The sequence below is a fragment of the Atheta coriaria genome, unplaced genomic scaffold (assembly GCF_025399875.1).
Source record: "Atheta coriaria isolate IRGN ID8LTWV9N9 unplaced genomic scaffold, Caltech_Dcor_3.1 contig_72_pilon, whole genome shotgun sequence".
In the NCBI taxonomy this organism is placed as follows: Eukaryota; Metazoa; Arthropoda; class Insecta; order Coleoptera; family Staphylinidae; genus Dalotia; species Dalotia coriaria.
The window spans coordinates 1790-14956 of NW_027045582.1; the positions used below are offsets into that span (position 1 = coordinate 1790).

A 13167-nucleotide genomic window follows, 5' to 3' on the forward strand; every position below is an offset into this window, starting at 1 on the left:
TTCAGCACGCTGTTGCCAAACAGCGTTGAGTCGGAGAGGGCATTCTCAGCAGCGGGGTACATTGCAACGGACATTAGATGTCGTTCAGCAGATGAAACTATTAATACCCTTTGTTTTTAAGGAGTCATTTTCAAAATCACTCTTTTTCCTAATTCCCTTGAAATAAGCTTATTGTTTTGATTACCTAATTTACCTACGTTAATTTCCTTACAACCTGATTATTATTTAGTTGGTAAGATTAAAGAATAAAGGTTTTTATTTTCTTTCGAGTAATATGTTAATTTAGTTAACCTCACTATCACAAACAAGCAGTTATTTGCTTTTTCAGTCATCTGAATTCAATTATTGTTGTAAATTAGACGGGATCCCGAATTTGCAATCTCGAGTCGGGATTGCATTCCCTACTGGCAACACTCGTAATCGAAACGGTGAACAGATTGACCAACAGCAACAAACTTCACAAGTTACTCAAGATTTGCAACAGTTCTTGAGTAAACAACGTGAAAACATTGAGCTTCAAAACAAATGTTTTGAGTCAATAAAAATTTTGATGAATCATATTCAGAAAACTTCTGAAAATTTTCTAGCTGTAGAACGGCTACGAATGCAAAGTGTTCGAGGTAATTTACTTAACTCGACTACTTTCATAGACGATGTTTCACTCAATTCGGTCCACAAGATATTAACATAGAAGTTTCCAAGGCTCTTAATAATTCAATTACAACTTTGTTAACTACTCTAGAATCAAAATATAAAAAAACTAATTACCAAGTTCAAAGAAATTATAATCTCAATCCTGATGCTGACATCAACATCAACATTTGGATGGATATACTTAGATCCGAATTAACCACAAAGGAATTGTTAGATGTAATTGATTCAACAGTAACGGCTCCTAATAATTTAGATGAAGAAGCAATTATTAGGAGAAAGCAAGCAGTGAGAGAAATCATAACTAGCCACTTAGATAATAAATATTATAAAAAAGTTCTTAACATTAAACACCCTCTAAATGTCATTAAAAAATAAAAAGATGCTAAAAGGGTAGAGAACAATGTCACACATACTTCAGTAAGAACGAAGTTGTACCAGATGGACTGCAACCCAAGGACAGTATTGATAATTTTTAGAATAGAGTCGACAACACTATTGTTGAATATAAGAATTATGACAATGCAGTGCCTTTAACAGGCGAGGAATAAAAGATTAGCCTTTTATCAAGCTGTCTGCAATGTTATACCAGATATACGTATGGCAGACTTAACTTACAGAAGAATTACACAAAGATCAACGACTCTGGAGAAGTTGAAGTCTTGTTTGCTAGAAATGGAGGCGGAAAAAATCAGGTATTTCTCAGGAGCAGGGTGCAAGTGCAAACCAAGCAAAAATATTGAAAACTTATCACAATTACCATAGATATAAGGTGGGTCACTAAATTAAACAGTGTTCTTTAGAAGCAACTGATCAATGGTATTGTTATATTTGCAAGATCATAACTGATTACAATGCAAATGTCTAAACCAAATTTGATGCTGTTAATCAAAACTCGAGAAAGTCTGACTACAAACGTGGTCATGATCGTCAACATCGCTACGAACCAAATAATAACCATAAACAAACTACAAATACCGCGTCAACATTTTCGGGCAAATGTTTTTATTGCAACAAAGCCATTCACAAAGTTAATGACTGCCTATCATAGCGAAAAGCTGAAAATACAAAAGCAGTTACAACTCGAGGCAAAATTGCTACTAAACGTGCTCGATTTATTTGGACGAATTGTAAAAATGGGTCATACCGAAGAGCATTGTGTTTTAAGAATAGTTTTCCGAAAAGGGACGTAATAATGTACCTGAAAGGCATAGAATTCCAGTATGCACTGCCGCGAATGACTATCAAACAATATTTACGTACATACTTGACACAGGATCGGAGATTTCATTAGTTCACGAACATGTGGCAATAAAGTTGGGAGCCACAATTACTGCAATGCGACAGATGGAGCCAGGAACGGCAAGGGGGGCTGGAAGTACCCGAAGGGAAAACGCTGGAAGACCTGGTGGAGGACATGCTGGGCTCCCAAGAGATCTGGAACGGGATCGTGGGGGTGGCCAACCGCATCCTCAAGGAAAAATCGCGGGAGGAGCGCGAATTAGAATCCAGCAATGGCTGAACGCCCCGGTCTAGGGTACGACCAGCGGAAAGGATCTTGCCGCAAGATGAGAGACAGCCTCAGAAGAGCAGTGGGATGGGGCAAATCCAGAAAAGACAATCACACGGAGGAGACCAGTGGGAGGAAAGGACAGGAGGAGACGCAACCAGAGGCGGACACATCCTGGAAGAGGAAGTTCGAAAAGCTCTGGGTGGGAGGAGGTACCCTTCAAGGAACAACCGAAGGGGCTACAAGGACCAGACAAGGGGACCAGTCGGAGGGAGTATATAAGAACCTGGGCATCCAGATGGCCCTCTCGAGAGTGGAGGAGCCAAGAAACCTAGCGGCAGCTCTCCGCCACGTGGTGAGAACAAGGCACCCAAAGGGGGAGAAGATCACCTTCCCGACCCCGGATGCCTTGGACAGGATGCAACTCTTAACGGATGGGCTTCCCGCGGAGCCGCAGGGGCTTGAAGATCTGGTCCGGCAGGCCTTCAAGAGAAGAGGAGACAACTGGGACATGGAAGAAACGTACAGGGACTTCGTACGTGCGCACGGGCGAATCGCTTTCGATCCAGCGCTGAAGTGGCCGGCGAGCCACCCACATGTCCGCTTCCCTTGAGGCGAGGAGACCAACATCTGGAAGCTGAGGAGCAGCTCCAATGCCCAGTGCCCCCCGAAGTAATGGCAGCGATGCCGGCCAGGGGACGCAAGACAGAGGGCCGAGAGAGGATGGCGGATTGCACGAACACGCCAGGGTTTAGTGGGTATTTCTAAGGGCAACATTCCCTTGGACGAGTCCCACACACAGCCTCCACGTCACTGGGAGGTTATGGTGCTTAAACGCATTAGCCCTGAAACCTCTTAAACAAAAAAAAAAGCCTAATCAATCGTCGCCAGGTCGCAGATTTAACCTTTTTCTACAAGTCAACACACGAACAGATCCTGTCACCGGAAATTAACAACCATTTCGAGTTCATTGAGTCCATGCCAGGACTCAGAACAAAAAGGTTGTTGAGCACAATAAAAACAACGAAGAATTATATCTACTACGGCCCAAAGAACAGCATCTCCAATTTGGTCAATAAATATGCATCAGACGTCGATTTCTTCACTGAATCCCAATCAAGTTTTAACTCCAATATTAAGAAAATTATGTTAATTAACTAGTACTCCATGTTCAGCAATTAACTTACCATCCTCTCTGTTATTATTATATATATTACCACTTATAAAACTAAATAAAAAATAAAAAAAAATTGTTTTGTAATGTACATTGCCGATTGGCGTTTTATGATAATAAAAATAAAATAAATAAAAAATAAAATCGCGAACTTAATCACATCCGGAAATACTACGAAAGAAACAGTCAACCATAGGTTTAACTCCTACCCTAGATTCGTAAATCTCTCCACCGTAGTGTTCAAAAAATCAGAAATAGATATCCTAAAACGAGGACCTAACTACGCGCGGCGTCAACCAGTTAATAAAAACATGAAACAGTTAATAGGAGCCAGTGTAGAAGCAGCATTTTCGACGTCCCAAATTCCGGATTCATCAACCCATAAACACATGATTGCAAATTCAATCCGGAAAATTAGTCCGTCAACAACTAACATCGGAGAGAAGAAAACCATAGAAAATATTAGAGACATTGCCGAGAACTTCTACCTCGTTTTTACCAATGCTGACTAAGGCAACTCACTAGTTTGTATCCCGGTAAGTGATTATAAGAATAAAATAGATAATTGCCTCCAGACCCTTGATGTTGTTAAAGTATTCAGAGATCCGTGCGCAAAAATAAAAAAAAATAGTCAAATCCGCAATAAATAAATCAATAGTATTAGGAGACAACATCAAATTTAGATTAGTACATATTGTACATATTAGTACATACCGAGACAATGTCTTTGGGAATTAATTAAATTACATATAGAAAATAATCCGGTTCGACCAGTAGTCAGTTGTATTAATTGTCCCACATACAAATTAGCCAAAAAATAACAGGAATCGTTTAGACTCGCGAGAATCTTTCTGCTTTTCAATCCATCCAAGAATTGACAGACGACCTTGAAAATGACACAGTTAATTTAAAAAGTTTTTAGGGCACTCCAAAAATACATCAAGTAAAGGCTGAAATATTAAGAAGTCCTCTGGAATCAACACCAAAAACCGCTAAACTCATAATGAAAAGTTTAAGTTGCACTTGTGAAAACGAGTGCCAGCATTTCAATTTAGGAGTGTTAGAGTACAAGGACAAGTACACTTATCGAAAATGATATTTACACAGACTCTGAAAGTGGAAACATTGACGGACAACTAGTAGAGAAAGGCCCATATACACAAAGTGCAAATATATGTACACATGTACATGTACACATGTACACATAGAACGTGTAGAGGATCTACTCCAAAAGACATACTTAGTTGTATTCTTAATTTTCTAGATACTGAAAACATCAGAAAACATCATCTGATAGCAATGTAAATGAAGGGCCAAAGAATACTAGTGAGATCCCAGTAAATCTGGCAACAAAGAAAAAGCAGAATGAAGAGACTAAGAAATCAGATCTAGATGAACAGGTACTCCGTGCTCTAGGGGTTCGGGATTCGGAGAAAGTTATCTAAGATATTTTATATGCCGCCGAAACCAGAGCAGACACCACCACTACAAAATGCATGTTAAGGACAACTGAAATGCAAACACTGAGATCAATTACAGGATACACACGGCTTGATAAAATAAGAAGCGAGGCCATACGAGAAAAATGTCAGATGCAGGATGTAGTAAGATGGGCAAGAAATAGACGGAAACTATGGAACGCCCACGTTGGAAGAATGGCCGACAACAGACTAGCAAAAATCGTAACAGTAACACTACCACCCCGAAAGAGAGGATTAGGCCGACCAAACAAAAGGTGGCGAGATAGTTGGACATCATTATCCCAGGAAAAAAGCCAGTAGAATACAAGCTCAAGCTTAAATTAAGAAGAAGAAGAAGAAGAAGAAGACATAGAGAAAATAATCCGGTTCGACCAGTAGTCAGTTGTATTAAATGTCCCACATACAAATTAGCCAAAAAATTACAGGAATCGTTTAGACTCGCGACAAACACTCTGAAAGTGAAAACATGGACAACTAGTAGAGAAAGGCCCATATACACAAAGTGCAAATATATGTATACATATTCGTGTAGAGGATCTACTCCAAAAGACATACTTAGTTGTATTCTTAATTTTCTAGATACTTAAAACATCAGAAAACATCATCTGATAGCAATGTAAATGAAGGGCCAAAGAATACTAGTGAGATCCCAGTAAATCTGGCAACAGAGAATAAGCAGAATGAAGAGACTGAGAAATCAGATCTAGATAAACAGGTACTCCGTGCTCTAGGGGTTCGGGATTCGGAGAAAGTTATCTAAGATATTTTACATGCACATGATTTCGGGATAATTCTGTGAAAGTTTTCTTTATTGATGATTTGCGTGCTTGAATTCAGTTTATTCGAAATCGTCAGTCTGAACACATCTTTCACAAAGTTTGAAAATTTATATTTCAATATGGCATTGTGGAACCGAGAAGAATCCTTTCTCTTCCCAAGAAAGTCAGATACTAAGTCGGCTACCGAGCATTGCTCGGCACTGATACGAATGATAGAGATTTCCCAATTCCCAAGCGTCCGAAGAAGTTTATAATTCAAGAGTCAACGGATGAAGAAGATGGTAGTACAATTCGTCCAACGCCAAAGCGATGGGATTGGAAACCAGAAATCAACACGCCAACGACTAATGAATACACCGAGAGACCCGGCATCCGTAAAAAATTTTTGGAAGCGATTGGCACGTCAAACATTCTGCTAAAACAAATTAATATTATGTGTGACGACGAGTTTTGGCAGAACATTGTAACCGAAACTAACAGGTATGCAGAACAAACAATTTTTAATAAGAACACAATGAAAAGAATTGGCTGCAATTGGAAGCCTGTTAGTTGCAATGAAATTAAAGTTTATTTATCATTGTGCGTGATACTGGCGCAGGTTCGAAAGCCAAAAATTCAAATGAATTGGAGTAAACGAGCCATCGTGGAGACTCCAATTTTTAAAAAACTATGCCACCCAACAGATTCCTACAAATCACTAGATTTTTTCTTTTTGCGGATAACACCACAAGCGACATGACGGATAAATTGCGTAAAATCAACCCCGTCATTGAGTACCTACTTTAACCAGAAGTTCCAGCAGTTGTATGTAATGGAGGAGAACATTGCAATTGATGAGTCCTTGATGAAATTTAAAGGACGATTCTCATATAGACAATACAATCCATCCAAACGGACAAGGTATGGAATCAAATTTTACAAATTATGTGAGTCTGGCTCTGGTTATTGCTATAAATTTAAAATCTATTCCGGGAAAGAGAAGACAAGTTCATGTTTTGGTGAAATGGTTGTGATGGAGCTAGCTAAACCAATTTTGAATAGGGGTCATACTCTCTATGTGGATAATTGGTATTCGTCCAAGTTATTCCTACATTTAACGGAACATAAAACGCATGTTGTGGGAACCGTTCGAATGAACAGAGCCAATATGCCCACAATTTTTGCTAAAACAAATTTTAAAAAAAAGGCGAATACCGATTAAGAAGTGGCAATGGCATTTTTGCTCTTAAATGGAAAGATAAGCGCGATGTGCACATTTTATCCACGAAGCACACATCGGTTGAAATGGTGCAAGTTAATAAGAACAAGAAGGGTCAAAATTATAAACCGCAATGTGTTCTGGGGATCTTCACCCAACACACATTTCAATATTTCCAAAATCTATAACTTTCTTCATCTGCATTGCATGACATAATTCTTCATCTGAAATTTCCAAAATTCCTAATGTCTTTTATTACCTACCTATCATAAGCCACCCTTAAAAGACCTAATCCCCGAGTCGGACGGTTAGGCCCGCTGTATCTAGCGTGCGGTCAGTAGCAGATGGTCCGGCTCGGATTCCCAAAATCCGATGGTCAACCTTCCCTCTCTTCAATGTGTCACACACTTTCTTTAATTTCTTCTACTAATCAAAACTATCGCTTTCTTCCTACTTCCAAATTTCTTGCCGCCACCCATCAACCTGAAGGGTTGCTGGTGAGCGACAAGGGTGTAGGAAGATGACTCCTCAACAACACTTCTTACTGAAGACTTCTTCACCAGACTTGGTAGTCTCAACATCGTATAATAAACATAAGTCGTGATATTTAACATAGTGTCTTTGTGTTAATAAATACTAATACCATTTCACTACAACCGATAAACTACGATCAATCATAACTCACTCATCGCACCCCACAGTGTTATAGATTATAACAAAGGCATGATTGGTATTTATCAGCAAGATCAAATGTTGGCTTGCTTTCCAATCATGTGCAAGTACGTGAAAGGGTACAGAAAAATGTTCTTTTACATATTTGGCATGGCGCTTTTCAACACGTATATTCTGTTCAATAACATTACCGGAAAAAAAACAGAACTTCACAGAATTACGACTAGACGTTGCGGAAATGCTATTGCAACAAAATCCGATAGACCACGAGATGAAAACACATCCGGCTAGTGGCGAACTTCCATAACGACTGCACGCAAAAGCATGGGCTCATTTCCCGAAACGCATTGATCCGACACCTAATAAAGAACATCCAACCCGACAGTGTAAAATGTGCACAAAAAAGAAAAAAAAACAGCGAAACGACTTGGGAGTGCATGAAATGTAAAATACCTCTGCATGTGCCGGATTGTTTTGAGATTTATCATACAATTCTGGGTTATTAATTTTGTTAAAATAATTTTGAACATGTTCATCTTAGAAATGAAAAATTTATATTTGTATTTTGCATTTAAATTATATAAAATTTATAATAAATTTATACATTTTCTCCAACTTAACCCCCAAATAAGTTATTGTTATTTGGGACACTAATAAGCTTATCCATAAACTAGGTACTACAAAGAGACTACCTTTAGTTATATTAGCAAAAAAGGGCATTATCAACAGGTCGAAATTTCAGACATTAGCTAACATAAATATAAATAATATCAACAAATCCAAGGGCAGCCCAGCCGTTACTTACTTTACCATATTTACCTAGAGAGACAAGATGATGTGTTGCTAAAACTTTAGACGCATATATCATACAGACCTCAAAATTATGATAAAACGAAGAGGATCTGTTTTTAGCTGTAAGAAAACCTTATAAGGTTTCTTCCGAAACGTTAAGCAATTGGCTTAATAAAGCACTGAAAACGGCTGGTATAGCTTCGGGGACGTTTTCAGCGTTTAGCATTAGACATGCATCCATCACAGCTGCGAGAGCAAGAGGAATAGACGTAGAAAACATAAAAAGAACAGCAGGTTGGTCAGAAAACTCACAAATGTTTGCGAGGTTTTATAATCGCACAATTGTCACATATAATAAGGAGTATGTGAAAGCTATCCTCACAAGGAAGAAAAAGTAGAATAACTTATTTATATAATAACCGTGTTTCTTAAGTAAGAGTAAGCAAAATAATACAGAAGATCTAAAGAAGCTAGATCTTAGTACTCTTTTATCTTTATTTTTTGTTTTTTCTCATCTCAAAACAGCTGCTAATGTAATCATCTCGAGCGACATTCTTATATAATAACGATCGAACTTCACGTACAGGCAAGTTCGTTTGATCGTTCTATTTTAATAATTGACGGCTTTTTTGTACGTAGGGGAGAGTCAGCGGGTAATAATCTTTCGATTAAGAAACCAGAAGCGACCAGCATAAATCGAATCACAGCTTTTAATAAAACTGAAATAATCATGTTCTTTGAGCTACTTGGCCAGCTAATGGAAAAGTATAAATTTGCCCCAAGGAATAATTGTAACAGGACAGGAATTTCCACAGTTCAAGCTCCTGGAAAAATTGTGGCTATCAAAGGACAAAAGAGATTGGATCAATAACCAGTTGGGAGCGAGGAAAGAACATCATTTTGTTGTGAGCGCGGCAGGTGGATACATTCCACCGATGTTCATTTTCCTTGGGAATAGATTAACTCCTCTGCTAGAGAAGTATGGTCCAGCCGGAGCGTTATACAAATGCTCTGACAACGGTTGGATCAATGAGAATCTTTTCCTTGAATGGTTGGTGCATTTAAAACAGCATGCTAAGCTATCTGCACATACACCTATCCTTCTAATACTAGACAACCATACCAGTCATATATCTCTCACCATCTACGAATATTGTACGTCCAATCATATACACATGTTGTCGCACACAGAATGCAACTTTTGGACGTTTCGTTCATTTTCGTTCATTTGGTTTTGACTTTCAACGCCATCTATGAGGAGCCTGAGAGAACTTCATGGCACATGAGTCTAACCTCTCAGTGAAGTATTTATTATGATTAATTGTTATTGTGCAATTTTAGTGTTCAGTGGTGTTCAGTAAAATTTTGAGAAAAAAATGAATAAACCTGTAAATTTGAGGAATCAATTGATCCTTTCAGGAGAACCTGCTGAAACAATCAATGGTAATAAATTACCACCGAACAAACAAGTGTTAAAATTGTTGTTTCATCAAACAAGAGAAAAAAATAAAACACTTTCAGCAAGTTATCAGTTTGTTGCAAAAGAAGTTATCAAAATCTGGAATAACGCCGTAATTCAAGTTCAAGCGACATCAAGAGGTGTGAAAAAAGTAGAAAAACTGTATAATAATTATAGAAGTGTACAGAAAAATCCAAATCCAAAGACAGAAGGAGAATTTTCTTCGTATCTAGAAAAAATTATTTGACATTGCACACGGAAATATTCTAGAGATAGCTGATACTGAAGCGTTAGAATTTTTATCAGATCAAAGGACAGACAGAAAATATCATTTACGTATTTGCCAAGAGAATGACAATGAATGTCAGTCATTAGGTAAGTAAAAGTTGAATGAGAATGCTGATTTAGACGCAGTTTAAATAGTAGAGGTTAAAATATTTAATCCATTGCAGAAAATCTGACTCAAATGGAAGATAAAATTGTATCTGAAAATGACGATCATACTGATTTGATAACCAACGATGAACATCGTTCGGTTTCAGGTAAATAATAAAAAACTTTATTGCTTGGACCTGAAAATATCGTTTATATTAGAATAAATTCAAGATAATCATTTTATTATTTTCTCTCCAGATTTGACTTTACCTTCAAGCTCTAAAACTACTAGTAATGAGCCTTTAAGTGGAGAGCAAACATTAAGCGATGAGACAACTACATCTACATCTCACCAAAGCTCACACTCAATGTTTGAGGTTGGAGGTCGAGATTACGATCCTAAAAATGTGACAGGAACTATTAATATTTTGACTGAAGACGTAATTGCTGCCTTAGATAGCTGCAACATCTCTTACAGGAATTCTGTTCGGTTAATATCAGCTATATCAACAGCCCTAGGAGTTAACACGAATACTTTAATTTTGAATGGGAATATACTCAAAAACAAGGCTTAACTTGCATCGTATCTGTCCCAGGTGACGCCCAAGATCTATCCCAATTTTGGGTAATGGAAGAAATCCCAGGAGGAAAATCCGGAGGTACGTTGTCCAGCCACCACTCATCAAGCGCCCACCGCAACTTGGAGAATCAAGGGATAGAGCCATAGCAAGGTTCATTCAACAAGAAGCCAAACTATAAAAAGCATCCAGCCCTGAAAAAAGAATATAGCAAGGTGATCCAAGAATACATTGACCTTGGCCATATGAGAGCTGTCAGTTGCATGGAGAGCAAATAAGCTAGCTACTATATTCCACATCACGTCGTTATCAAGGGTGAAAGCATGATAACAAAAACACGGGTTGTATTCGATGCATCACGCAAAACGACATCAAAGAAGTCGCAAACCAAAACTACCAGTTTACTGGTACGCTGATGTCTACATGAAGTGGATTTTACGGCGGACATCGAGAAAATGAAACGACAAATTCGCATGGATGAAGAAAATCAGCAGTATCAAATAATTGTATGGCGATTCCATCCAAAAGAGCAATTTCAAGACTATTAATTAAAAACAGTAACGTTTGGGACAAAAGCCGCTCCATTTTTGGCAATCTGTACGTTACATCAATTAGTCATAAACTAAGCAAAGAGCCCAGAAGTCTCAAAAACCTTGATGAGAGACGAATGAGTGGATGATATCATTTCGGGTGCAAAAATTGTCAAAACCGCATTGAATCTACAAAATGAGTTGATTGAGACGTTGAAATACGAGAGAGAGATTTTGCTTTTAAGGAATCATAAACCAGAAAGGAATCATCACAAAGCGGATAGTCTTATCAGATATCTCCAAGATATACGATCCACTCGGATGGTTAGCGCCGATAATCATCAAAACAAAAATATTCATTCAACATTTGTGGAGGATCCAGGTCGAATGGAATGAAGTCTTGACAATACAAGATACAAATGATTGGATTTTTAAAGCACAGTTGCCAGCTATCGAGACAGTAAGAATACCGAGATGGATATCATATTTAATGACGCCTCAAAAAAATAACTGTATGCGAAAGTTCAAAGGTATAAAACAAGATTACTCTTCATCGTCTGATTTTTTCACTGAAATTAATAATCTGAATATTTCACCACAAGGAAATGAAACGAACATTTAGACGTTGTAGGATATAATCGCAAGTAAGTGAGCAATTAGAGAATAATGAACAAGACAAAATCACGTTTGAAAATCACGTTTGAAAATTACGTGGTTCAACATTTAACTACCGTGATACTCACTGCAGCAATATTTTCCGAACATGGACAGTCGTGAATCCTACTCCTGGACTTTAAAACAATTTTCTACTTGCGTCGATATTTTCAAGGACGAAGATGTGTCAGCGAAAGTAGAGTTTCTCGGACTACGGGAGAATAACTCAATTAAAGTTAATTTTCAAAATGATAAAGTCAGTACATTTTGACGAAAAGCAGCTGCAGCATACCCTATAATAGCTAACAGAGCTTTGAAATTGTTGATTCCATTTGCTACAACTTACAGATGTGAAACTGGTTTCTCAACTCTTGTTACATTAAAAACAAAAACCGTCTGAATGTTGAGCATGACATAAGATGCGCGTTGAGTGAAACCGAACCTAACATTGTCAAACTTGCGAATGCAAAGCAATTTCAACCTTCACACTAGTTAACTCCGAGATTTATATATTACTTTACTAGTTACGTAAACGTGCAATTTCTTACATAATACACATATTTTCGTTAGAATTTATGTGGTTTTAATTATTTTAAAATAAGCTAGGGGTAAACTCAAAGCCCATACTTGTTTACAAGGGTATTGACATTAAAAAGGTTAGGAACCACTGATCTAGGAGGTAGAATGCTTACAAAGTGTATTTAAGTTGAGTTTTGATATGATTTACATAGTATCTATTTTGGAAAGATGTCAATATTGTTAAAAATATACAAATAATAAATGCTTAGAGGTATTATTGTCGTCTTTTTTGGTAGTTACTACTTGCCCCGGTAGACGTTACAACTTGTCTCAAGTACGTACGTACTCGTAAATTGCAATACCGCACTTCTTCTAGAAAATACTTAATTATAAAATAATAACCAATAGCTATAGCATTATTTTTACTTGATTTGGTAGAGGAAGAGTTACAGCATCCATTCATTTTTTAATAACAATTTAACTCATTGCAGTCGTATGCAAAGAATACAGGATTGCCACTTGCTCAAGAAGTATTGAAGCTAAATATTAATTTGACAGGCACAACCCGGAGCAACAGAAAATGTTTACCTAAATATATAGGAAAATTACGTTTTTCTCAGTCCGCTTCTTTTTAATACCGTAATGGACCAAATAGTCGATGAAATCACATGAAATCACAGAATGGGTACGCATAAGATCAACTGTATATGCTACGCGGATGACGCCACTTTAATAGCGAGCTCGGAAGATGAACTTCAAAAGCTTGTGTACCGATTCGAACAAAAGTCAAAACAA

The 13167-nt window shown here is 37.6% G+C and overlaps 1 long non-coding RNA gene across 1 annotated transcript; it reads left to right on the plus strand.

Annotated features, from left to right (window-relative positions):
- The first annotated feature begins 9528 nt into the window (after positions 1–9528).
- Positions 9529–11893, plus strand: LOC135802989 (uncharacterized). The gene is made up of 3 exons (XR_010550694.1): positions 9529–10091; positions 10169–10258; positions 10350–11893. It is a non-coding gene; the product is annotated as an uncharacterized lncRNA (long non-coding RNA).
- The last annotated feature ends 1274 nt before the right edge of the window (positions 11894–13167 follow it).